Here is a 26,511-nt window from a genome sequence, read left to right on the forward strand (position 1 = left end):
AAAAAACAGTTTATGGATAGATGCAGGAATTGACTGTTTATAAGCAGAAAATTAAGCTGAAAATACAGTTTAAAAAGCTAGGATGGGTAGATGGATAGATCAACTGATCTGAACTAAAACTTCAAGTCAAAAGCAGAACAAAAAGTGTCAAAATTGTTTGGATTAATTGACAGATTGACTGATTTTAACTGGGAAATTAAGTCAAAAGTACAATTTTAAAAGCTAGGCTGGGTGGATGATGGATCAACTGATTTTACCTAAAACTTGAAGTCAAAATCAGAATAGAAACTTAAAAGGCTCTAAAAAGGCTGGATGAATGGATAGATGAATTCCAAATTATAATGGAAATACACAAATTAAATGATTTTAACTAAAACTTCACGTCAAAAGCAAAACAAAATCGATTGATTGAACTTTAATGAGAAAATCAAGTCAAAATTAAAACAAAAGTGCAGTTTAATGGGACAGATGGATGAATGGATGGATGGATGGATGGATGGATAGACATTAAGAAAATAAAAAGCAGTGGATTGATTGTTTTTAATAAGAAAATTAAGTCAAAAGTACAATTCAAGAAGCCTGAATAGGTGGATGGATGTATGGATAAACCAATTTGAACTACATTTTCCAAGTCAACAGCAGAACAAAAAGACATTTTTATAAATGGATAAATTGAATATTTTTAACTAAAAAAGTTGCTTAAAAAGCTTGGATAGACTGATTGATTAATTTTTAATGAGAAAATCAAGTTGAACGTTAAACAAAAGCAGTTTAGATGGATAGCCAGATGGACAAATGGATAAACAGAACATTAAGCAAATCAAAAGAAGTTTATTAACTGTTTTAATCAGAAAAAATAAGTCAAAAGTACAGTTAAATAAGCTTGAATGAGTGGATAGATTGATCAACCGATTTGAAATTAAACTTTAAGTCAAAAGCATAACAAAAACAGCTGAAAATGGCTGAATAAATGGATAATTTTAACTAGAAAATAAATTAAATAAATACTAGTTTAAAAAGTATCAGTGGATGGATGGATGGATTGATTCATTATTTATTGATTGATTGATGTTTAATAAGAAAATCACGTCAAATGTAAATCAAATCCAGTTTAGGATGGATGGATGGATGAACAAACCGACATTATCCAAATCAAAAGCAGTGGATTGACTGGTTTTTAACCAGATAATTAAGTCAAAAGTATGGTTTAAAAAGCTTGGATGGATTGATTGATTGATTGATTGATTGATTGATTGATTGATTGACTGATTGATTGACTGACTGACTGATGAGAATATCACCCCAAAATGAAGCTGTTTTGATGGATGGTTGAATAAATATATGGATGGATAATAACATAAAGTGAATCCAAAGCACAATGAGAACGTTTCTTCTTTGTTTTTAATGAGAAAATCAAGTCAAAAGTAAAACAAAACAAGTGGATGGATGGATGGATGGATGGATAGATAAACAGGCATTGACTCAAAAGCTGTGGATTCACTGTTTTTAACCAATTTTAAATAAGTACAATATAAAAGCTTGGATGGATGGATGGATGGATGGATATGTGGATTGATTGATTGATTGATGAGAATATCACCCCAAAATGAAGCTGTTTTGATAGATGGATGGATAAATAAATAAACAGACATAAAGTGAATCCAAAGCACAACAAAACAGTTTAAAAAGCCCAGACAGAAATGATCACATCTTTATTCAGGGGAAACTGTCATCAATTTCTGGCTGTGTGTGGGGCAATCAGAGTAGCATTTCTTTTAGTATACAAGACAGGGCATTCACTTTAAGGTCACACTAAAAATAAGCGGCAGCTTTGTGTGCCTCTAAGCCTAGTAATTAACCCAAGAACGATGTAGGTATAATACAAACTTGAGCTGAAAAACCCGCTGTGAGGTTAATATTCCGACCCTACTCACCAGGCATTAGCAAAGTATGTGCTCTGTGCCCAAGTCCTTTTGCTTCGCCCTTTCACTGCGTCAAGTACAAAGTGTGGTTCTTAAGAGCTATACTGCAAAATGGCATTTCAACTTCAGCTATCTTCATCTGATGATGAATAGCTGGAGTGACTGAAGGAAAAAAACAAAACAGTTCAACTATGTGCATGTAATAGGCCCCAGGCGCACTTTTATTTCTAACCTCAAATTACATAGAGTATTCCAAGAATAGAAAGAAGCTTTCGTGTATCAGCCTTTTTGATGGCTCCTGCTAAGTACCTCAGACCACTAATGGAATAACTTTACAGCAGATTCCATGATCAAATGTGTATTGATTCTGTTCACCTCCAACATGTTTCAACTGAGAATTTTCAAGTCAATAATCAACATGTACTGCTTGCTTCGACCTATAAAGTAGTGAACACATCAAGGTTTTATTAAAAAGTTTGGGAAATTAATCCTGATATTCAGTAAGACAGCATTAAAATAAAAGTGAGAGAATATGTTTTGCTACTGATACAAAAAGTGTATCAGAATTTGATAATCATTCAAGAAAGCCTAAACATTAAGCAGTATTCAACACTGATGCTGTAAAAATAAGAATTGCAAGTTAGAATATTTCTGATGAATGGAGTAATGGCTGTGGAAAATTCAGCTTTGCCATCAATGTCATAAATTACATTCAATTTTGTTTTAATTTAATATTACGCAAGAGGTACACAAATTAAGATCACATACAAATGGATAAAACAGAATAAAACAACAACAACAACAACAAAGAACTGATGAGAAATCAAAATATCTTAAAAAATGACAGAAGTCGGGTACTGGCAGGCCTGTTTGTTTGTGTGTGTGTGTGTGTGTGTGCATGTAAAGGTAACTGGGAGTACATAAATAAGAAAATTATATATATATATATATATATATATATATATATATATATATATATATATATATATATATATATATATATATATATATATATATATATATATACATACACACACACACTAGAAATTAATATAGGTCACACATATCAGTAAGTGAAGCAAAATAACATAGATATAAATAAAACAGATACAAACATAAAATGATAGTAATAATGACAACAAAAAAGGACAATATTAGTAGTAATAAAGTACTAAACTGGGCTTCACGGTGGCGCAGTGGGTCAGCTGGCATTTCTGTGTGGAGTTTTTTTTTTATTTAGGGGTGATTTTTGATATCAACCTGTCATTTGAAGGCCAGATTTCAAGCATCTGTAAAACTGCATTTTTTTATGTTAAAAATGTTGCCAAACTTCGACATTTGCTATCAATGTCTGATGCTTATATGGTTAACAATGTCTGATGCTTATACATTTCCAAGCTTATTTATGCTTTCATGACCTCTCGATTAGACAATTGATGGCCTAATTAACAAACTTCAGCTAGTTCAAGATGGAGCTGCTAGAGTGCTTTCTAGAACAAAGAAATATGATCATATTGCTCCAGTGCTTTCATCATTGCATTGGCTCCCTATTAAATATTTTATAAATTTGAAAATTTTATTGACTACCTACAAAGCCCTGAAAGGCAGACTTTGAGGGAGTTCCTGGTGTATTATACAGTAGCCCCTCACTTCCACTATGCTTAATAATTCTAGACAATTGATTATTCCCCGGAATATCAAAATCAAGGTGGTAGATCTTTCTCAAACTCTAAAACAGCCTTCCTAGCATACACATAAAACACAAATGCTTCTGAAATCCAAATCTTCTAAGGTATTGTTAGTCTGCATTATTTAGGGCAACAGGAGCCGGGAACACTTCCCAAAAGGCATTATAATTTAAACGGCATCTGCACTTATGTTAGTCTGTTTTAATTATTCCTGAGGTTTCCATAATCTTGGACCAGGCCGTATTCTGAGTAGCTGCTGTGGCGGTCATGAAGAAGTGGACTGATTCATTTAAGAAGACAGATGAGTCTTCACGTTGATCTTGAAGGGCCAACCTGTACACCAGATCTACATAAGCCTGCACCTTCACGATGGACGTCCAGTTTTCTCTAGCCTCCGGTGCCTAAACTGGGCCTGGTTTCTCTCAAGGTTTTTTTCCTTCACTTTCGCAAATTGGTTAAATTTGTTTCTTGCCGCTGTCGCCACTGGCTTGCATGGTTTGGGAATTGTGGAGCTGCACGTCGATGGATTTTCTCTTCAGTGTTATAACTTTCAGCAGTGAAAATTAGACCACACTTAACTAAACTGAATCTCAATTCTGAAAACTGGACTGACACAGTTTCAATTTACTATAATCTTCTATGTTCAGCTGCTTTGACACAATCTACATCGTAAAAGCGCTATAGAAATAAAGATAAAGATGAGTTTGCATGTTCTCCCCATGTTAGCGTGGGTTTCCACTGGGTGCTCCGGTTTCCCCCACAATCCAAAGACATGAGGTGAATTGAATAAACTAAATTGGCCGTAGTTTATGTGTATGTGTAAGTTGTAGGTTCATTTTGCTTTGGCGACCCCTGATTAATAAAGGGACTAAGACGAAAAGAAAATGAATGAATGAACAAGTACTACACCAACTAGAGGTCTGCATGAATAAATTTCAGAATAAAGAGCGGAAGCGGTCAGTAACTAATGTAATTTTGGACGGGAGCGAGCGGTTTAACAATATCGCTCCCGACTCCCGAGCGAGCGAGCATGCATATGTGTGTGTGAATTTAGCTTGTTTGTTGCTGTCTATTTGCGTGTGTGTGTGTGTGTGTGTGTGTGTGTGTGTGAATGAGAGAGAGTGTGATCCTGTCTGTGTGTGTGTCACTTGCTTGGTTGGTGCTAATGTGTGTGTGTGTTTGTTTATTTATACATACAGCTTATTATAGGCAGTCTGGACTCTGTATAGCTGGTGGGTTTTCTGTTTTGTTCTCTCACCCCCCCGCATGTTAGCAGGAACGGGTACGGCGGGTAGAAAACGGGGCAGGTCAGGAAGCGGGACAACAAATGCTAAATATAAGCGGGAGCGGTTGAGTTCGGACTAAAAACTGGCGGGAGCGGGATTCAAAATTTAGTCTTCAGATGTCTAAGACCAACTACTACTACTATAGCAATTAATAATGCTACCACAACAACAACAACAACAACAACAACTACTACCACCACAACAACTACTACTACAATGTCTACTACTACTACTACTACTACTACCATTACAACAACTACTACTTTAATAACCATAACCATAATGACTGCTACTACAACGACTAAAGGAAAATTTGTATTAAATTGTAATAATACTTCCAAATAATACATTTTTACTGTATCTTTAATCAAATAAATGCAACCGAACATACAGTAAGGTAAGAAAACCATTTAAACACATTAAACTATTCCATCAGAAGGATTTTAACACATACTCCACACACATACATACATACTTATATCAAATGTTATGGTCAAATGTCTTTAACATGGGTATTTGTAAACATTACTCACAATACTTTTGATGCAAAAAATTTGTTGATTATAGAAAAAGTCAGTTCCTACATACAAAATATGTATTTATTTGTTCAAAGAAAATGTTAACACCGTTTAAATCAATTAACTATCATGAGACAGCAGAATACAGGCAGCAGAAAAATCATGTTGGCAAATCCAAAATGTGTGCTGCACATTTAATTTCCTCGTGCATTTGATTACACAAGTGGCTGGCTTTTAAATTTTCCAGTTCAAACCATTTTGCATTTTGATGCATTCAGGTGGATTCATGTAATGTTAATGCAGTGTAATAGCAAGGCTGGATTGCTTCAGCCTGAAAACCTGCTTCACCTGTCACTAGCAGTGAAGTGAGGAGAGCCAGTGCAGACCTCGAAAAGACCACTGAGGAATACACATCACAGGATGGTACCCAAATCTAAACCTTTACCTTGAAAGTAACAATACATTTGGCATAATTTCAGATTTTTTAGAATAAATGTTAAAAAAAGGCTATGCTAAAACACAGTATGACTAAGTCTGCATATGAATATGCCAAACATAGTATAGTATTATTAGAAAAAGAGTAACACTCTACAATAACAGAGCACAAATAATTATTTGTTAATATGTAAACTAAACATTACTTGATTGTAAACTAATGATGAGTTTATGCATGTGCTAATCATGAACTATCTTTAACAACATGAACGCATGATATGTTAATGTCTAATTATATTGTAACTACTTGGAGGGCCACATCATCATTAACCCATTCTTAACTACTCATGAACTCCTACTGCATTTACACTGAATAACAATTGAAAATGGTTCTGTCAACACAAACAGTTTAAACACATGAGATAAGAATGAGTTAATGGTTATGTGCCCCTCCAAATAAAGTCATGACATAATTATACTGTAACAGCTTATAAGTTCATGATGGTTATACTAACAAGTAATTAAGGTAGTCGTTATTCACATATGAACTTTAGACTCATGTTTTAGTTAGATTATGATTAGCGCACGCCTTAACTCATCATTAATTCTTAATGAAGTAATATTTAGTTTACATATTAATACATCATTATTGATGTACTGTTATTGTAAAGCGTGACCAGTAAAAGTAGTCATTGTTCCAGCAAAACTTTATTAATCCATGACACTACAAACTTGTAAATGGCTGTGAATCAATGACTCTTACATTAAAGGTCACATATATAATTTTGAGAAAATAAAAGCAGCATGTGGCAGCATACTCTGTGCTGGATTAAAGAAGTGAAGTTTCACAAACTAATTTCAAGAGGAACATGTGATATGATTGATCACCGCTGGTGTCTCATCTGTAATCATTAGTAAGCCAATCCAATCATTCCAAACTTACTATAAATAGCCCGACTAGCATAACACTCACTTATCTTCTTCTTTTGAAAAATCCCCCCATCTACCCCATCTCCACCTTTCCTCCTTTACCAGGGGGAGATCTCGAGAACGACTTGATCTCGTATCCACCGACATGCCCTCCGAGCACTCCGAGCTCAGGGTTATCTCCCTGGACAGCATGCCAAACCTGCTATTATTATTAAGCAATATCTAGGTGTGAACTCTTGAAAAAAAAAGAAAACAAATACACAGATGAAAACAAAACTAGAAACAGGTGTGCAACATAATGAGTAACCATGGAAACAAATGTGGCCAGAATCAAGAGTGAATGCAGGTTGAGTTGATAACTAATATCCTCTTAAATGTACTGTTGACCTGAAAAAACAAATTCAATCATCTTTCAGTGTTTCTCAAATCTTCCCTTCTGCAAAAGATATACTTAAGAACGCTGGGGTCTAGATGGATCAAGGTCCCATACTGCATTTCCAAATTGGAAATTGGAAAATATGAATCACACATTATGAGAAACAGCTCATTAAGACATAGCAGACAATTTTTAAAAAAATATTTTTTTTGAGGTAGCATACTTTGTAGCTATTTAGAATAAAAAAGTGATCATACATAAAAAGCAAGCAAAAAAGAAAGTTAAAATATCATTATAAATGTTTCCAAATATCTCTTTGCAAACAGGCTGTGTTTCACAGGTATTCTTCCACCCCCTCAAATCTCCAAATGTCCAAACACTTCAGAGGTAGCCTCAGGCTGAAAATAAAACATCCATTAGAAATGTATTAAGCTGAGCTGACATTATCCCTCCTCCTTTCATGGATGCAGAACGCGGCGTTTGTTGACACACACACACACACACACACACGCACGCACGCACGCACGCACGCACGCACGCACGCACGCACGCACGCACGCACTCATACACACACACACACACACACGCACGCACGCACGCACGCACGCACACACACACGCACACACACACACACACACACACACACACACACACACACACACACACACTCACACACACACACACACACACACACACACACACACACAAACACACTCAATTCTCAGCTTTGAAACCCAAAACCCCTCACAAAAAATGGGGTTGAAAAAGAATGACTGCAATTCTTCCCATACTAAAACCACAGCTTTAGTTTGTAAAAAAAGAAATAATAATAACAATAAAAACAGCAACCTGGTACCTTTATCTGTTGCAGAATTACACATAAACATGAACAGTTTAAACACAGGAGTTCATAAATAGTTAAGGATGAGTTATTGGTCATGTGCCCCTTCAAGTAAAGTCATGACATAATTGTACATTAACAGCTTATAAGTTCACAATGGTCACATTTAGCTTAAACTTAAATGTTAATTAATACATTAACTAACAACCTGTGCTAACAAGTAATTAAGAGCCATTAGAAATGTATTAAGCTGAGCTGACATTATCCATTCTCCTTTCATGGATGCAGAGCGCAGCATTTGTTGACACACACACAATCAATTCTCAGCTTTGATACCCAAATCCCCTCACAAAAAGGGGGTAGAAAACAAAGATTTAAGATGACTGCATTTCTTCCCAGACTAAAACCACATATTTAGTTTGTAAAATAAAAAATAAAATAAATAAATAAATAAATAATTAAAAATAATGATAATAATAATAATAATAATAAATACAGTAGCCTGGTACCTTCATCTGTTGCGAAATTACACCTGACAGGGTCTGATTCTGGAAGAGCTGAAATTACAGGCAGCCGGTACAGCCACGTTCAGCTGCCAGGGATCTCGCTTTTTGCAGAGAGAGCGCTGACGTAAATAACCTGAGGTTCATTCCCACTTCCTGCCACTCTGTAGATCATCACCTCCTGGGGTGAGCAGCCCTTTTAGCAGTCAATATAAACTGGCCATTTAGAGCAACAGCACTGCGCTAAATGAAGCAGCTCAATTAGCGAACGAAAGAAGTAATCCAAAAAGATGATTTTACAAAAACACAGGAAAGATCCAGATGGTTGTTTGTGCATTACACTAATGCGAACTGCCACAGTTTCCCCAAACTCATAGGAAGTGTACTTATAAACACCCATTCATTTCAAAGCGAGAGCTGCGCATTTGCAGATATTTATCTAACGTTCTTATCTTTTCACTCTCCTCTCGGTGACGGAGGGAGTGTCATTTTTTCCCAGGGTGCCGTCTTTCTCTCTGCCTCGGTGACATGAAATAGAGAATAAACTTCAGAATGAGAAACAAGAAGCTCCCTGGTGAGAGGAAGGCAATTACAGTCATGTCTGATGTGCCGCAAGACCCCATGAATAAGAAAAACAAATCAGTTTACAGAGTTGGAAATGGCTTAGAGAGATGTTTGAGGAAGGATGTCTGCTAGATTGTGAGACTGCTATGCAATTTTTATTATGTAAATGCACTACGAGAGAATGTGGAATTAGAGAACACTTGGTTTGATTTGGATTTAATACAAACGCTCCGAGCATTCAACAACATCCCGACTACTAAACAAAAAAAAAAAAAAGGGAACCTACAAGGCCATGTGCGTGAGGGTATTGTGGCTCTTTTCACTGGAGTAAATCTGCAATCAAAGAATTAGCTGCAGCAAGCAAACACGTCTTGTGTGTTTTCCAAAAGCCTGATCCTTTAAGTCCAAAATCCAAACACGTGTGAGGCTGCACATTTCTTTACAGCTCAGTTTTAGAGTAAATTAAGTCTCTAAAGCATCTTGTCGCTGACTAATTCCAATTCTAATTCTTAAAAAGCAAGCCAAAACCTTTCAATTTCCCACACAGATGCTTGCAGATCGAATGCTAGGCAAATGTTGAAATCACGAGCGACCTGTATTCTTGCAAATCAAAACGGCTTCCTAAAACCTTCGTCAGCTGTGGCTTTTATGCTGCTTGGGACGCAGAGGCGTACCTTGCCTTAATGCGTAAACCTGCATAGAAGGGAGGGGAAGAAAAAAAAGCCATTTTGACTAAGAGAGAAACAGATTAATAAAGCTGGCAGTAGAAAGCAATTCTTCCACATTTGATCTTGTTATCTGTTTTACATTATTTCCCAAGGGTATGCTGCACCTCGCTGATATACAGCTCTGCGCAAATAATCAATTAAGCCAGCAGATTCTACAGCTTTCTGCTCTTGCTTTGTGTCAGAGCTTCAGCCACTTAAATAGATTTTTCTCCTCAACAAAAGGGCTGAAACGCAGAAAAAGAGTACCGGCTTCTGACAATAAGAAACACCGCCTCTAGATGAACACTGTGGGCCTCGCTTCTGTCAATGAACTTTTGTTAATGAAATTATTTTCTTTGTGTTAATCAATTTGTGCATTGCATTGTCTTGCGTAATGAAATTTGCTGTTAGGCTTGTTTAAGAAATAAAAAATAAATAAATATACAGTTATTAAAAGGATCATAGATCTCTGTGGAAAATGTGCTTGAGAAAACAAGCTAAAACAAAAGAAAAATGCGGATCGACATGTTTGTGGTGGTAGAAAACAAAAGGTTCTGATTTATCTGACTGTGCTTATAGCATTGATTAATTATTTGCAACTGTCCAGTGTATTGACTTAACAATGACTAGTTTACATGGACGTCAGTAATCACATTTATTTATTTTTTATTTTTTTGTAGCTGTGTATCATTGGTTAATTAATTTTTCAGTTTATTAAGCTTCAGTGGTTAAAGTTGTGCCAAATTATTTTTTTAAGTTGACTGAGAAGGCTGTTTTAAGTCAAGTATACTTTATGGAATAATATGGCACAACTTCAACCATTGAAGCTTAATTTATTTGCAGCTGGTTGCTTTACAATTTTAAGTTAACTCAACTTCTAATTTTTACAGCGGTAAACACTCAAATGAAGAAATCAAAATTCAAAGTGTCCTCAACTGATTTTTTTTTACTTTCTTTGAACAAACAGTTCCAAACATGCAGTTAAATCGTTTTATGAGTAAATTTAACTCTAAGCTCGAAAATATGTTCACCTAACTTACAATTTTAAACTTAGTTAACAATTTGTAGGTTGTGTATTGGTTGCTAGACTAAGCTGACAAAGCATTGTTGTCACTCTGATACAAGTTTTATTTAAGGAAAAGATTACAAAGCACTGCATTGTTTGCTTGTTTTATGTTTGTCTGAGATAATTAGTCTACCGAAATGTGTATATACAAGCTAAAGCTGATTGGTCAGTTCTTGCCATGTGCCACACAAGCCGCACACCTCTTTGGAAACCCCAAACTTGCGCAAAGTCTAGAAAAAACACGATATGTGAACAGCCCCTAAAAGGCTGCCCTCATTTGCAATCTCCAGCAGTTGATCTTCTTGCACAGACAGGGTGGATTCACCTAATTTGTTGACAAATGGGTTGCGGATCCATTCCTTGGCAGTTTGTGGGTCCTTCACTGGGCCTTTTCCCCTTAGCAAAGAAACTTTCCAAAGATGTCTGTTTCTTACTCATTTTGCTGCTTGTGGGTTAAATTTGAGCCTGAGATATAACCGAGAAAATACAGTATAAATAATACACGGTCAAGATAAAAGATTTTTTAAAATAAAAGATCGTTCAGACTCAGACAACAAATAAAACGTAAATAATTATTGATTTCTTGTGCGGGCCCAGAAACAATTGATCCACGGACCGGTACCGGTGGTTGAGGACCACTGTGGTATTGTACATAATTTAATTAACGTCGTTGCGTTACTGCACTATCCACATTTCCTCTGGAGTTTCATGTTATTTTAGATGTTTCTTTTTAAATTGTTTGACTTTAACTGCAGTTTGGCACTTTCACTTTTATTCAAGAACATTTCATGCATGCCCCCCATTCAAACAAGTGAGTATGAACTGCTGGAAGAGTGTTGTTTTAATGGAACTTGATAATGGACGCCGCATAGAGAAAAAAATGTCTGAATTTTGCGATGCAGGTGTCTGTGGTCCTTCACTGGTGCCGAGAATAGTGTCAAACAGCTGTGTATGGACAATCCTGTCACAAAATGCTGTGAAAATCCTACACTACGGGAACAGTTTGATTAAAGTGTTTACATACAGTATCTGTACTAAACGTCAATACTGCAACCAAAATCGGCTTACTCCACGTCTTAATTCCATTTCTGTTTAGTTTGATTATGACTTTAGTTGGATTAAGGTAATCAAAAATCGCTGTTAACATGGTAGACTCTTAATCAGAGTATTGTCTTAATCGTATTATTGATGTCCATGTAAGCATACTCAGTGACATTATCTATTACTAGTTCTAAATGATCAAATGCATTAATCAAGTGCGATGAATGTTTATGATTACAATTCTCTACAGCTCACTGTTAATATCTTGTGACCACACACACTGCGAAATATAAATAATCCTACCTAAGAATGATTGTATTATTTATTATTATTTTGAGGATGCAAATTTACGTGTATAAACTGAATTAGATTTATTCTGTAATTTTGTGCAGTGTCAAGAATCTGGAATGTTGATTTACAAGTCGCAGGTCAAATTAATCTCAAATAGGGCTAAACTGAATACGATAAGCGTAACACTGCCAGTCCTAAACCACCCAACCCGCTCTGAGCTGGGATTTCCGCATGGGAGTCAGGTGCTCTAACAAGTAGGCTAAAGACCATGGCCTCTAGCCAGCAGTGTGGTTGTACCTGCACAGCACTTTACTAGCTAGCCTCAGATACATAAGCAAAGGGTCTGATTGAAACCACAATTTATTCTGGCAGTAAACTGCCTTCTCTGTGTTCTTCAAATTTGCTTATTTCTGCTTTCTAATTGCTTTATGGGATCTTGATCTCTGATTCAACAACTTTTGAAAGTTTAATAAAGTTATTTGTTGACATTTTTAGCAATTTGAAACAATTAAATATGTTGTTTGTATAAATTATGGAATAAAACGTTTAATATTTAATGTTTAAACGTTAACAGAATGCGAAAAAATAAAAACGCTAAAATACCATTTTGCTAGTTAATTTAGCTATATTTCTTTTAAACTAATGTCAGTAACAATGACATTCTGTAAATTAACAAAATGGCTGATATAACCAAAAACCATAATATTTATAACAATGTCGGCATTTTTTATTACAGTATGTTCTGCATAGTACTAACACAGCACATCTTGGTTTCTCAGTAGTCTTACTGTTGGTAAATTTCTTAAGGTTGTGTTTTGTGTTTCAGCGTTTGTATGTGTCTGCTAACACGGCACCTCCTGACATTACTTTTGCTCATCAACAATTTCTTAAGGCATACAACGATTCTCCAGAGAGGCTGGAGGCTTGTAAGTGCAGAGTCTTCTCTAAAACACATGAAAAACATTGCTCAACTATCGCTGACACTGTCAGAGAGCCACACATATTCACATCCCCCCTCTTTTCTTTTATTTATAGTCAAAAAAAAAAAAAAACATCAAGTCATAGTTTCCACTAAACCCTGCTTAGTCAAAAGAATTCATGTTTGTTCCTCCACAGCAGCTTGGGAAAAGCTGAGGTAGGATTTCAGTATCTGTTCAAACAATTTGTAAACACGGTGTGGATTCCTGTTCACATGGATCAATGAAAACAGCTAAAAATGCTGTATTATGCATAGTAGACCAGCAGCTAGTCACTTCGCATTTCTGTAGTTTACATGATGTTAAAGAAAACACCATTGTGGGTGTAAACGAACAGTCAAAACACATGAACTTTGCAGTTTTAGGTTTTGCCAGTGTCATTTAAACACTTTTCCTGTTCTGTGCCTGTTTGTTGTGATGGCGACTTATTGTGTTCACCTGTTCCTTGTTTTGTTCACTTCAGTGGTCAGTTTATGTCTTCTATTTTATTATCTTGACTGTAATTTTTTTTGCAAATCCATGTCAATTAATAGTCATGGCTATTAAGGCCGCATTGTGCACCACGCAAAACAGACGAGGCTTTTATACTTGATGCGTTCACCATTGAGAAATTCTTTTAAACAACAAAGGGTTGTCAAAAGAGACCGACCATGAAATCAGACGGATAAACATAGTAAGAAGTAAGAAGTTTCCGGAACTACGTCATATTATCATTAATATCATTCAAGATTTTTCTAATCGTTCAAAGTTTTTAAATCAAACTTTATAGTGTCACTTGCTGTTGTTATTATCTTGGACAGTCCTATCTATTGAAGTTTATTAACATATTGATAACAACAGAACAATGGTCCTGTTGGTACAGAACAATATATAGGTACAGAACAATATATATATAATGGTACAGAACAATATATATATAATGGTACAGAACAATATATATATATATATTTTTTTTTTTTTTTGGCAAGAATATAAGCCTTTAAAAATTTTTGACCATGATTACATACATGAAGTACATTTCATCTAAAGAATTATTAAAAAATCTTTTTTCCTAAAGATTTTCATGTGCCCAATAACATTAGCTATTATATCCATCTACATACAAATCATTGCACAAAAATGAAAATCATCATGCTTTAATGTATATAGTGAAGTCATGCTTCAATGTATATAGTGGTCGTGTGTTATATTTACCAGGCCTTTGTGTATGACACAATAAGCTATGTACAAATATGTAAACATTTCTGTATGACGATTAAAATTAGTAGAAAAAAAGCACTGTTTTACCTTGCTAAACAATTTTTAAAAAATCAAGCACAAGCATACTAACTGCTTTTTTTTTTTTTTTTTTAGATTTAGCCCATTCCACAATTCACACATTGTTGTATGGCTAGTTTCTGTCCTCTAACTATATGCTAAAAATGCAATAATCGTCCAACATTCCTGAGTTTGTCTAGAGTATGCCCAGAAAAACAGGACTAGGTTCAAATATTCTCATATACTTATATACCCGGTCCCTCAAGTTTTCCACACTTTTTTACAAAAACATTCTCCTTTACCACGGCTGTTGAGATTTCTTGCCAAGAATTAATATCCTTATAGAATGTCATCATTCATTGATTAATTTTTTTCGGCTTAGTCCCTTCAATCATCTGGTGGCACCACAGCAGAATGAACCGCCAACTAATCCAGCATATGTTTTACACAGCAGATCCCTTCTAGCTGTAACCCAGTACTGGGAAACAACCATACACACTTATTCACACGCATACACTAAGGCCAATTTAAATTATTCAATTCATCTATAGCGCATGTGTTTGTCATAGGTTATCCCTATGATCACGCATGGATGGACCATAAAGATGTCTTTACATGCGTACCTGTTTCAGACAAAATCTCTTCAATGTGATTCATATTCAATGAAATGTGGCACCATGTGAACAGTTCATTCAAGTCTCAAAAAATGTTGTGCGCTCGTCCAGCATGTTGTGTGCACCAAAAGCGAACCTCAGCCAACTCTGCAATGATGTCACATTCGCTGTGCGCACTCAAGCGAACTAGTAAGTGCGTAGAGTAGAAATAAGCCTTTATTCGATAGTCCAGTGGTGACTGATCAATGGTGAGCATCAGGGCACAGCACACACTATATTATCCCAAGAGGAAAGCTGTTAAACCAATAAACAAAATTTTATTATAAACAGTCAAAACTAAAATTATTCATACCCCTGAGGATTGCATATTACCAAAAATGTTTAGAATTTAAATTATTTTATCATACCTTTTTCCCTGGTAGTAATGTGTGCATTTATTAAACATTACGTCAAATTTGTATGTTGTTCATGAACTGGGCCCTGGCCAAATTGGTGTCTGTCTATTCAGAAGTAAAGTATCAGACAGTCAGGTGACCTGAGGCTTCTCTCTGATTGGCATGTTTCAGATTTGCCTCAGGCTGCATCGCTTTGTGCTCCAGACCCTTCCACTCTCATCTTTAGCAAATCAGTATTTTTTTATGTTTAACCGAATGTGATGGACCGTTCTTAACAGCTTGTTTTTTTATGCACTACAACAGACAGAAAAGCGCAATATTTCCTCAAGATGAAAGAGAATTTTCATAGTCTTCCAACAATCCTACAGATTATAAATTATGTCAACAGTTATCTGGAGAGGATGCAAGCTTGTATCTGCAAAGTCTTCATAAAATAAACGTTCAACCATTGCTGATGGTGTCAGAGAGCCACACACACATGCACATTTCCAGCTCTTTTATTTTCTTTAGTCAAAAACATCAAGTCATACAACCCTGTTTAGTCAAAATAATTAATGTATGTTTGGGAAAACCCGATGTAGGATTTCTGTTTCTGGTTTGAACGCTGAAAATTCATAAATTCACACTTGAACGAGAAGACAAACCAAAAAAAGGCTCTCCTTCCTCACTTAAGTCTCGAACTTTCCTTAATACAAATTACATCTCTTTATTCTGCGTGAAGTTTCTTACTTAAACCTGTGTGTGAGATAAAAGAAATTATTTGTTTATATTCCAGTCCCAAGTCTTGGTGGCAGCCTATTTTTAGCCACTCTCCTGCACAGAAGCCACGGTGGCATGTTTCTGTGAGGATCTGCCGAATGTCTCTGTGTTTTGATGTATGAATAAATCCAGCGCCCCGCTTGGTTTTGGGTGCAGGCCAGGCTGCAGTAGGCACCAGCTGTACAGGTGGCTTAGCTTCAGGTTGGAAGCTGTGTGAAGAGCTGGATTGATGCTGAATACAAAGCAAATTCTATAATGGTTTGCGCATGCCAGTTTGCGTAATTATAACAATACAGGAGCCAAACATGTCAGAACTGCATTACTGAGCAGAAGGAAGAGATCGCATGAATCGTGTTTCCCTTTCCATTGCAATACATGCTTTCTGATCCTCAAATAACGCTGAAAAAATGGCCTTGGCACCTTTTCACTCTGAAATTGTGTGTGTGTGTGTTTCACAAATAATTGCAAAGAAATGACAGGTTTCTCCAGGCTACTCAATATGTTTTGCGGTTACTGTGTCAGATTATGTTGTTGTCCTCATGCCCATTGTGGTTTATGAAGCACCACAACACCTTTTGTCAAATGGATCGGGCAAAAATGCAACATAGAATGTTGAATTTAATTTGAATTCTAACAAAATTATGAAGTTTTTTCTACAATTATTTGAAATTGATTCTTCAAGAACAGTGTACACTGATTTCATGTGTTCATTTATAGTAAGTCTGATGGGACGCTGACAACGGAGGTGCGGATCCAAATGCAGGGTTTACTAGGAGATTGGTCAAGCAATCAGATCATCCAAAAGGTGTAGTCATAAACAGGCGAGTGTTCATTACCGGCGGCAAGCAACTTATACAATAAAACAAGGCAAATGTTCAAACTAGGGTAGGGCGATGTTGAACAATTTGGCATCGTACAACATCTAATGTGAAACATTGCAATTGACGATGGCATTGTCGTGGTAGGCATGGTAAATTAATCATTTATGAATAATTAATTCATAATGAATAAATTATTTGTACCTTACCGTTTCAACTACCTGACCGGCATGGTCTTTGTTTTACCCATAACAAAATCATAAATAAATAAAGATAAGTTACACACAAATTACCACCTGTCAATCACTTTTTTCATTGGAAACCAAATAGGGACTCAAATATGCAGAGTGATCTGTGTCGTTATAATGATGTCCACAAACTTGGTTGGTAAAAAAGATGCACAACCAGCAGGAACTACCCAACAGTATCTGAGGTTTTCGCTAGCATTACTTTCTACAAGCGTGAAAGCGAAAGATTTAAGGAGGGTACTGACGCTGTGACACGTTACCTAATAGATTCAAAAGTTAGATAGAGACAAGACTAATCAAATATCATGTTTAACAACTATAGTGAGACAAGATCCAGAGGTAGATCCTTGATAAACTGTCCAACGTGCACTGCTCTCTGGGGTTTTGTGCTCAAAGCACCCGCTGACTGCCTGGAGCTCAGACGTGTGCATGACAGTGTGTCTGTATGTGTGTGTGGTCACGTGATGTGTGTTTTCAGCAGTATAGTGTAGACGGAGATCTTTACAGAAATGCTAGATGAAAGCCATTTTGGACGTGGATTGTTTTCATTCTAAAATGTCTACAGGATTTGTAGTCTATTTGACAGAAGATTTGTAGTTCTCCTAGCCTTGCAGTAGCTAGATTGCTGGTGACTGTAACAAAGTTACTGTGGATAATACATATTTAAGGTGTTCATTAACATTTATATGCTTTTAGTAAAAATATAATTTTTTTTTTCATGTTCATTTACAGTGAAATAATGGTAACAGATGCATCATTATAACAACCTAGCATTATTATTACATTGTGCATACATTTATTTATTTATTGTACATTTTTATAATTACTTATAAAATAAAGTAAAGCAAAATAAAATAAAATAAAGTTAAAAGTTAAATAAAAATAAATAAAGTGAAATAAATAAATACAATTAAATTAAATACAATTAAATTAAATCAATTTAAATAAATGGTGAACGTTTCTCTTATTTTGTCCATACTCTCTCTATATTTTTTTATCTAAGCTTGGCACAATGCATTTTGGGATCTGTGAAACATGCTGTAACTGATATGATGTATAACTGATGCATTGCTATTAGATTCAAAATATTATATATGAATAAACAAACTGTTAAAAGGTATTATCCTGTTTTATATTGCAAACTGGAATTTATTATAATGATCACAAAAACACCTTGTTGTGCACAACGTTTCATCATTTACCGCATTTGCTGTTTACTCCATAAAAATAGCGTAGTTCTATCGTGAAATAAGGTCTATGGATAATGAATCAGAAGACTCACAAATTCATCTGACTTATAATGCTGTAGATTTTGGAACAAACCATTCTGATCTAATATTGGTACATTGAAAAAAATCATAGTATGGCTTCTTTTTTTTAATAGTCGTGACTAATGCTTACTCAAATCTCCACCTCTCTGTGTCTTTAGTTACGTGGTGCATCTTACAAGGTTAGCCTGTTGAGTGAGGCTCTGTCATTGCCGTAAGGCAGAGTTTTACCTTTAAGGTCAGTCAGAGACACGCAGGCCTTTGAAATTCTATCAGCAGAGAGTGTAATGAGGAAGAGAGGCATAAGAAATGATTCATGTGCGAGCGAGTCTCTCACAGGCGCCTTTTAGCAGTTAGCACTTTGACCCAGATTATAGCACCAACCTAAACTTCAAAGGGGAGCTCTAGAGATGGACCTCAGCGATATGACTTCTCTTCTTACTATATAAAAAGCACAAATATGCAGTCTTTCGCGTTCTTTTGTCCAATATTATAATTTTCATTTCCTTGTCTTCCTCTCGCTTTGCTTCCATTTTTCTCAAGCACACTTGAAAAAGGAAAAAAAAACCCTGCACAATCACGATTTCTCATTTGATTCAAATGGCCACTAAAAAGAGCAAATGTGTGAGGAATGAAATGAGAGGTCTTCAGTGTGAATCAGAGATTTTAGTCCTGTTTAAATTCATGTTGCACTTGATGTTTGATGGCTATTATTATTAAAGGTCACCTTCTTTTTGGACCCTTAGACAACAGGTCCCCAGTAAACACCATGTCATAGATAAATGTTTCATTTTGTCGAGTGCTTGGTAAAAAGACAGCTCGATTGTAGATCATTTCAAGCCTATTTTTAATTCAGATATTAAAACAAGTAGCAATTTTTATGAATGTGGCGTGAACGTGTTTGTATTACATCCATGGCACAGTTTAAGACCAAACAATGCTTTGATCATTTTAAATTACACATACGAGTATACTCGCACAATTTTAAATTCAATTTAATGTCTTTAGTATTTATACAGTCAATATACATTTAATGACACCAAAACATACAATATTTGCATATAATAACATCTAAATACTTTTTCCCAATTAGACTCTAAAATCTTAATTCCATACTACTCATTTTATGGTCTCAAAAAACAACCCTGAATGTAAGTCAAGGTGAATAAAAATACATTCCATCACAAGTAACTATTCAATGCTTTCTTTCCTGCTTTTTACCCCAGACAGATGCATCTTGACATCACAAGGTACTTGATCCTTGGCTCAATGGGGAGAATGGCTGTGAAAGCTATACCATTGTCCAAAACTTTCCTCCTTCTCCATTTATGAGAGAAGAATGGCAGGACAGCACTCTTTCCTAAAAGCTCTGTAAAAAGCCAAGGTGACTGCTGGGTCACAAGTGAGAAATGGGAAAATGGCTGTGGGCTTTGCGTCCAGCGGCAGATAACATGAGAAAGCACTATCTCCTCTCAGCACATTTCTGCGTGGAGGAAAAATCCAATGCTGTAGAATTCGCAACAGACACTGCTTCTTGCTCTCTGTCTCTCTCATTGAAATGATGGACAGTTCATTGTTTATCTATTACAATAGATACTGTGCATCAAAGTCTAGACAAAGGCTCTATAGGGGCAATACTGCTTGCACGCTGGCAAGAATCATTTAGAAAAAGATTTTAGTTTTAAAAAGTATCAGTACATTAACACAAATAAAAAAAAAAATCATGTCAGTGCAATTTCAACCCGAAACTCACTGTAAATTATAATGAAAATAAATAGGAATCTGCACTGAATTAAACAAATTTTCTTTCAGAAAAAAGGTAACCAATTAAATAAATTAAAAATGTGGAAAAGAAATGCTTTTGAAAGTATACTTAAAACATAGTATAGTATAGTATAGTATAGTATAGTATAGTATAGTATAGTATAGTATAGTATAGTATATACAGAGAAATACAATAGTAAAGTAAGCTAGTAAATCTCACAAAAAATTCTATTAAAGATGCATTATGTAAGTTGGACACCCAGTGGTTAAACTAGTTATTGCAATCCTATTTTAAAACACACGCAAGTGCATGTTGCCAGATTGGCGGCAGCAAGCCTGACTATTAAGCTTAAAGGCTGATTTAAGTCATTTTCTAAAAAAAAAAAAAAAAAAAGCAAAGGGACATGACAGAAGGAATATTTTCTATATTAAAAAGTTTTTGTTCTAACCAATAACTGAAATATATATATTAGAAACCGCTTTTATTTCTCACAGCTGAAAAACAGAAAATGACAATGATCACCTCATGTGCTTTATTCAGTGTTAAATGCTAACAATGTGATACATTACACCTATTTCACCGCAGATCTTGAAAATTAAATAAACCATTTGAAAATATATTTTAGAACTGTGACTCAATGCAACCCAAGACATATACATCATTCAGCATGTACATTTAATAATGTTAAAGAAGCCATTGCATTGGAGAGCAGTAAGTGCGCTTTTCTGTGCTTCTGAATGGCTTTATTTAAATTTCTGTCGTGTTTCATCTGTTGCAAACAGCCAAATCATTGCAAATCTCGTTACGTAGCATGTTGTTAGGACACAGGGTTTCAATGTAATCTGCTCAATGTTTTCGTTTGTAATATTTATATTCTTTGCTAATAAATAACCTCAAGTGGAACTCTGAATCTGCGTCTCATTTCAGAGTCTTCTACTGTCCACCGGAGTTCGCATTTCAGTCATGGACACATACTTGAAATACACTATTTTTCACCAAGGCAACCCAGGGTGCTGAAATATAATTGGCATATATATATATATATATATATATATATATATATATATATATATATATATATATATATATATATATATATATATATATATATATATATTATTTGGTCATTGAACCCGCCCAATGCCACTCATTTCAGCACCCAATTGGGCGGGTTCTTTGATTAAATCAAAAAGACAAATGTTCCGGCACAGAAAACACATTTTCAAAGCAGTACATTTGACTTCAGTATTGTTTTTCAGATAAACAAAAATGCTTACTTGGCATGTTTCTTAAATATCTGCAAACATATTATGCTTTAGAAGAGTTAAAAACGTACATACAGCACCCTTAAACAAGTAATAGTATTTTTTTTCCCCAGTTTTTTTATTCTTGTTTAATCCAGTGTGTTACTTTACTTTAAGTTTTCATGGCAACTTCTGTGTAAAAACTGACATTTAAATGTATTTATTTATTTATTTCACAGTTGTCGCCAAAACAAATGACATGGAGTGGGTTACCAAACAAATATGTAGCGAAAGAACTGATGATTTCAGATATTATTGCCACTGAAATCTGTATGAAAACAAATTGTACACCTTCCAAATGCACAAAATAATCTAACAAGCAAAATCATTATAAATATGTATTAATACTTATATCCTCTGAGGGGATTATTTACATAAGCAATAAATAAGGCACAAAACTTTTCCTTGGCGAATGTTGCCATAGACGACAATGAATATTTAGAATTTTCTGAACTCGGATGCTGCATTTGACCAATCAAAATTACATACATTTCGTAAGACATGGCTCTCATAAATAACTCAACAGCATGTAAACATATCTAGCAAAGCATAAATCAATAAAGGACACATAACCGTATTTTGCAAATGCTCCATAGTTTATTTTCTGTTTTGCATAAATGCCATTATGCTCCATTATGTTGCTTGCAGGTAAAGTCTGAAGTCATTAGCATAAAATTACTAATTAGAAACAAATTAGCATAGATCATGGACAGAAACACATAGGTCCAGATTTATTTGATTATTTAATTCTAAAGTTCTTAATAGCTCTGGCAGCTTTTTTCAGCCAATGAACAGAGTGAAATGGCCAGGAAAACATCTTCACTTCACAGTGGGCTTTCATTAAGCATTCATTCTCCACAACTCTGAGTCTAAATTATGACCTGCATAATTATTCACACTAATCCATTGCTTTTCATTATTTACATGACATTTTCTCCATTACTTATTTAAATGAACCACATTGATGTTCCCCATTTAATTTTAATTGTGTAAGTGACGGAAGTATAAGAAAATTAGAAAAGATACCAAATGACTTACAAACTGTTGATTTGTGCCATTTGGCTAACTAAACTAACTGGGAAAATTGGAGAGGGGGGTGGGGGGTGCAAACCACGATATAATTTCTTTCCCCTCACTGCTGTAGAAATACAAGTCTTATCTTATTCAGTAATGCCTGCTTAGGGAGATGTTCATATGGAGTCAAATGAGGCTCTAAGCCATTTGTAATGCAATCAGTCCTTAATTAACGAGCACAACGCCGTTCACTGACATTTATGCTTGTAGCTGTGCCGAATAACTTTCTGACTCCAACACAACAGGGCAGCCATGCACAATTATATTCTCCAATTGCACTTTCAGAATGATTGCTGTCACACCACAACCTTACACAGAAAGTCACAGCCATTACAACCCAAGGCCATCATTAACTGCTCAACACAACTTCCAGACTGAAGCATGCAGCACATTCAGCACATGTCCAAAACAATATGCCTGCTAGTTTTAAATCAGTTATTATTATTATTATTTATTTATTTATTATTATTCATTTATTTTTTGCAGTGGAAGGCTACATTACATTTACTAAACATTAGACAAAGTTTTAGAAATTGCCTGTCAATCTTTTTTTATTTTTTTATTTACGAAATTAAAATACACCACAGAGCTACACCACATTTACATTTATGTTTCTAAGAAAGCCAAATACACTTTATAGTGTCAATAAATTTCCTCTGAAGCTTCTATGAAACGTGGAAGAAGCATCTAGCTATAATTAACTATATTTTTTGCAAAAGTGTTGCCACAGGCACATTTTTTTTCATGAAATGAAACAGTACACCTCAAGTGAGTGTCACACGTACAATCACAAGTTAAGAATCATGTTAAAAATGTGAAAACATACGTAGAATCTTCTGCTCTTCCTAATGACTAATTGATAGGGTTGGGTACCAAACACTGGTTCCACTTTAAACCAAGTTTAATTTTCAAAGAGTTGGGGTTTCAATATGATGTGTGCATTTTCATTCATTTGATTGATTTCTGAACATTTTCAGCCATTCTCAAATGTTGTTCGTTTACTCATTATGCACATATGCAGATCATTACAGTCAGCACTTAAACTGACCACAGCAAACATTTAAATGTTTGGTCAAACTTTCTAAAAAAAAATAGATGATAGCATTGCCAAATGCAAAACATGTGGCAAATACATTTTATGCAAGGGAAGAAGTACACTGTTAGATTTTGCTGTTATTTTACAGTTATTTATTGCAAAAACGACCACTGAATGAGTAGAATCTGTGGACTGCAAGACAGGAGCTTAACATGAAGTGGCCTTAGGGGTGTAACTTGTAGTACGTTAGAGGCATAACATGAAGTTATGGAGCCATGTCAAAACTATGTTGTCGGCAAGATGGTGCTGTACATCAGTTATTAACGTTTCCACCTACTCTACAGCTAAACCCAACTATCAGTTACTAATGTCTATACCTGCCACAACCCTAAACCCAACCATCGTTGTTACTAACGTCTACACCTTTCCTCGACCTAAACCCAACCATCATAGTTATTAATGTCTACAACTATCTTAAATCATCACATTTTTAATGTACAGCCTCAAGTTGCTGAGGCTTTCATACTAGATGTAGTCGCCATTGTACATTTATTTGCAACCACAGGGGGTGACGTCGAGTTGGCTAACTGTCATGACAAAAGAATGAAGAAGTCAGCGAGTAGAGTTGCATGGTGGAGTTGCTAAATGAATAAATATAATAATAAGTCTAATAAACTGGTTGTGGATGAATTTGAAGAGAACTCATGAAAACATTTGCTGAAAATGTTCTCTGTTAAGTATTTTCGCCATCTTGCCAACAACATTTCGTTGTGACATCTCGCATGGTTCAACGGGATCTCGATAACTGCAAGTTACGCATCTAACTTACTACAAGTTAGGCCCCCTTCCTCTTACGCCCCTGTCTTGCAGTCCGCAAACAGATACACTTGACTAAAATACAACGTACATTCTTTATAGTTCACTACTGTAATATGCACTGCAACTGCATGGCTAATTTAAAAACTTTTACAATATCTTACTGCATATTAGGAATTTACAGTATGTAAATGATTAAGTAACATCTTGTATCACAAAATGTGTCTAACATAAATTGATAAATAAAAAAATAATGTCACGATCCCAAGAGCCTGTGCAGATCGCTGGCAAACACATAGTTTGCAAACAAGCTATAAATCTTCCAGCTAAAGAACTACAAGATCCTGTCTGATTGAAAACACTCACAGCTGAAGCTCATGAAATGATTACACGGACTATACAAGAGCACTCACACACCCACATCTGTGCTGAGGCTTGTTATACTGTTAGTGAACATTAAAACAAGTTTTCCTTGCCTTGCCTTGCCTTCCATGTTTAAACCTTGCTTTGTTTTGTTTGTTTATACCTATCTGCTGCTTGCCTTTTTGACCATCTGCTTGTTTATCGACCACGACTCTGGATTGCCTGTGTACATCTGTTTGCTCCTGTGTTGACTGTTGCTTGACTGAGCATCCTGCTAATGAACCCTGCATTTAGATCCGCACTTTCTTGTCAGTGTCCAACTTTATATTACAAATATATTAACAATGAATAGTAAAATACTGTTGTACATGATCTTGTCACTTGTTTGGAATTTATTAAATTCAATAGTAAATATTAAAAATAAAGGTTTTGTACTGCCAGTGTAAAATGTAAATAAATTACAGTAAAAATACTGTAAAAATTGTCACACTGTAAAATAAAAATGTGGTAAATGAATTTTTAAGGCTAATTTACTGTAAAATGAAATTGCGGTAGGGCCCTTCTACTTTAAAACACATTTACAGGTAAGTTACAATAAAGGAGCAGTTGTGGTAAACTGCTGGCAACAATACTGCTAGGAAGTTACCACATAAATACGATAAAACCTAAGTATGTTTGGTTCAACATGGTATTGATCTAAAAGAATACACCATGTTTAACTCTCCTACAACACAACAGATGTTGCTTATACAGCAGAGTCTCACACTCAGGTATACATAGAAAAGACGGTCACCTTTGATTTGATTTTCCAGAAAAATATTAAAATTGAAACCAGAGAGAATCCAAAATCTATAAAAACCAACATTGGATAAGCGGATTCATAATTGGAATCACTAAATTTGTAGTGAAACCACAGCCCACCAATCAATCAAAGTTGGTGTGCATAATCTATATTGCAGAGAGGCAGAGGAGAATGTGTTTGTCAGCAAACTTATGGTGAAATTTTCCTTCCACTCTGCAAGTTTCTAACGCACAAAAAATGAAAAGAATAAATAAACATTTCAGAATAAACTTGCTGCTGCCGCTGCCTCTTCTTTTGGCTTGCAGTCTCTCTGTTGGCTTTGAAGTTTCCCAGCAAGCCTGAGGTAAAATAAAACGGCAAACTTTTCTTCTTACTTAACAAAGGTAAACTTTCAGCGGAGTTTCAAACCACAGGAACAGCTCACGCTTGGCATCTTTCTGATGTTTAGCACACGCAGCACATGTTCCCCGGTTGCACTAAGAATCAATTTGATGCATAGTCTTCCAGCCTTTCAGATCTGCTCTTCCACACTAATGCTGGAATAGAAGAACAATGGCCTGTTCTACTGCAAGCACAACAGAATATTGAATCAGATAGCTGTAAAAGCCAAGGTTCTTTCATTATTGATGATAACAGAAAGGATTCAGGATTTTTGTATTTAGACTCTCTCATGCAGACAATACGTATGCATTCTTTTCTTTAAGAGTCTTCCTCTAGCTTTTGTCACTCTTCTTTTAGAAATAGACACGTTCATATATTTCAAGCTGGCTTATTCTTCACTTTTTTAGCACTGTGAAATACATGCACATTCATGTATTGATTGTTCCTGATTAGCATCAAATATTTA

General features: G+C 35.3%; 1 protein-coding gene and 1 long non-coding RNA gene across 3 annotated transcripts in view; both read right to left on the reverse strand.

Moving 5' to 3' along the window:
• LOC148679549 (uncharacterized) overlaps positions 1-26,511 on the reverse strand; it is a 225,324-nt gene that overhangs the window by 124,510 nt on the left and 74,303 nt on the right. The window lies entirely within an intron of this gene.
• The window catches only part of mgat4c (mgat4 family member C), a 219,345-nt gene that overhangs the window by 11,160 nt on the left and 181,674 nt on the right, over positions 1-26,511 (reverse strand). The gene's annotated exons all lie outside the window — the stretch shown is intronic.

Source organism: Danio rerio, chromosome 18 (assembly GCF_052040795.2).
Source record: "Danio rerio strain M-AB ecotype USA chromosome 18, GRCz13ab, whole genome shotgun sequence".
NCBI lineage: Eukaryota > Metazoa > Chordata > Actinopteri > Cypriniformes > Danionidae > Danio > Danio rerio.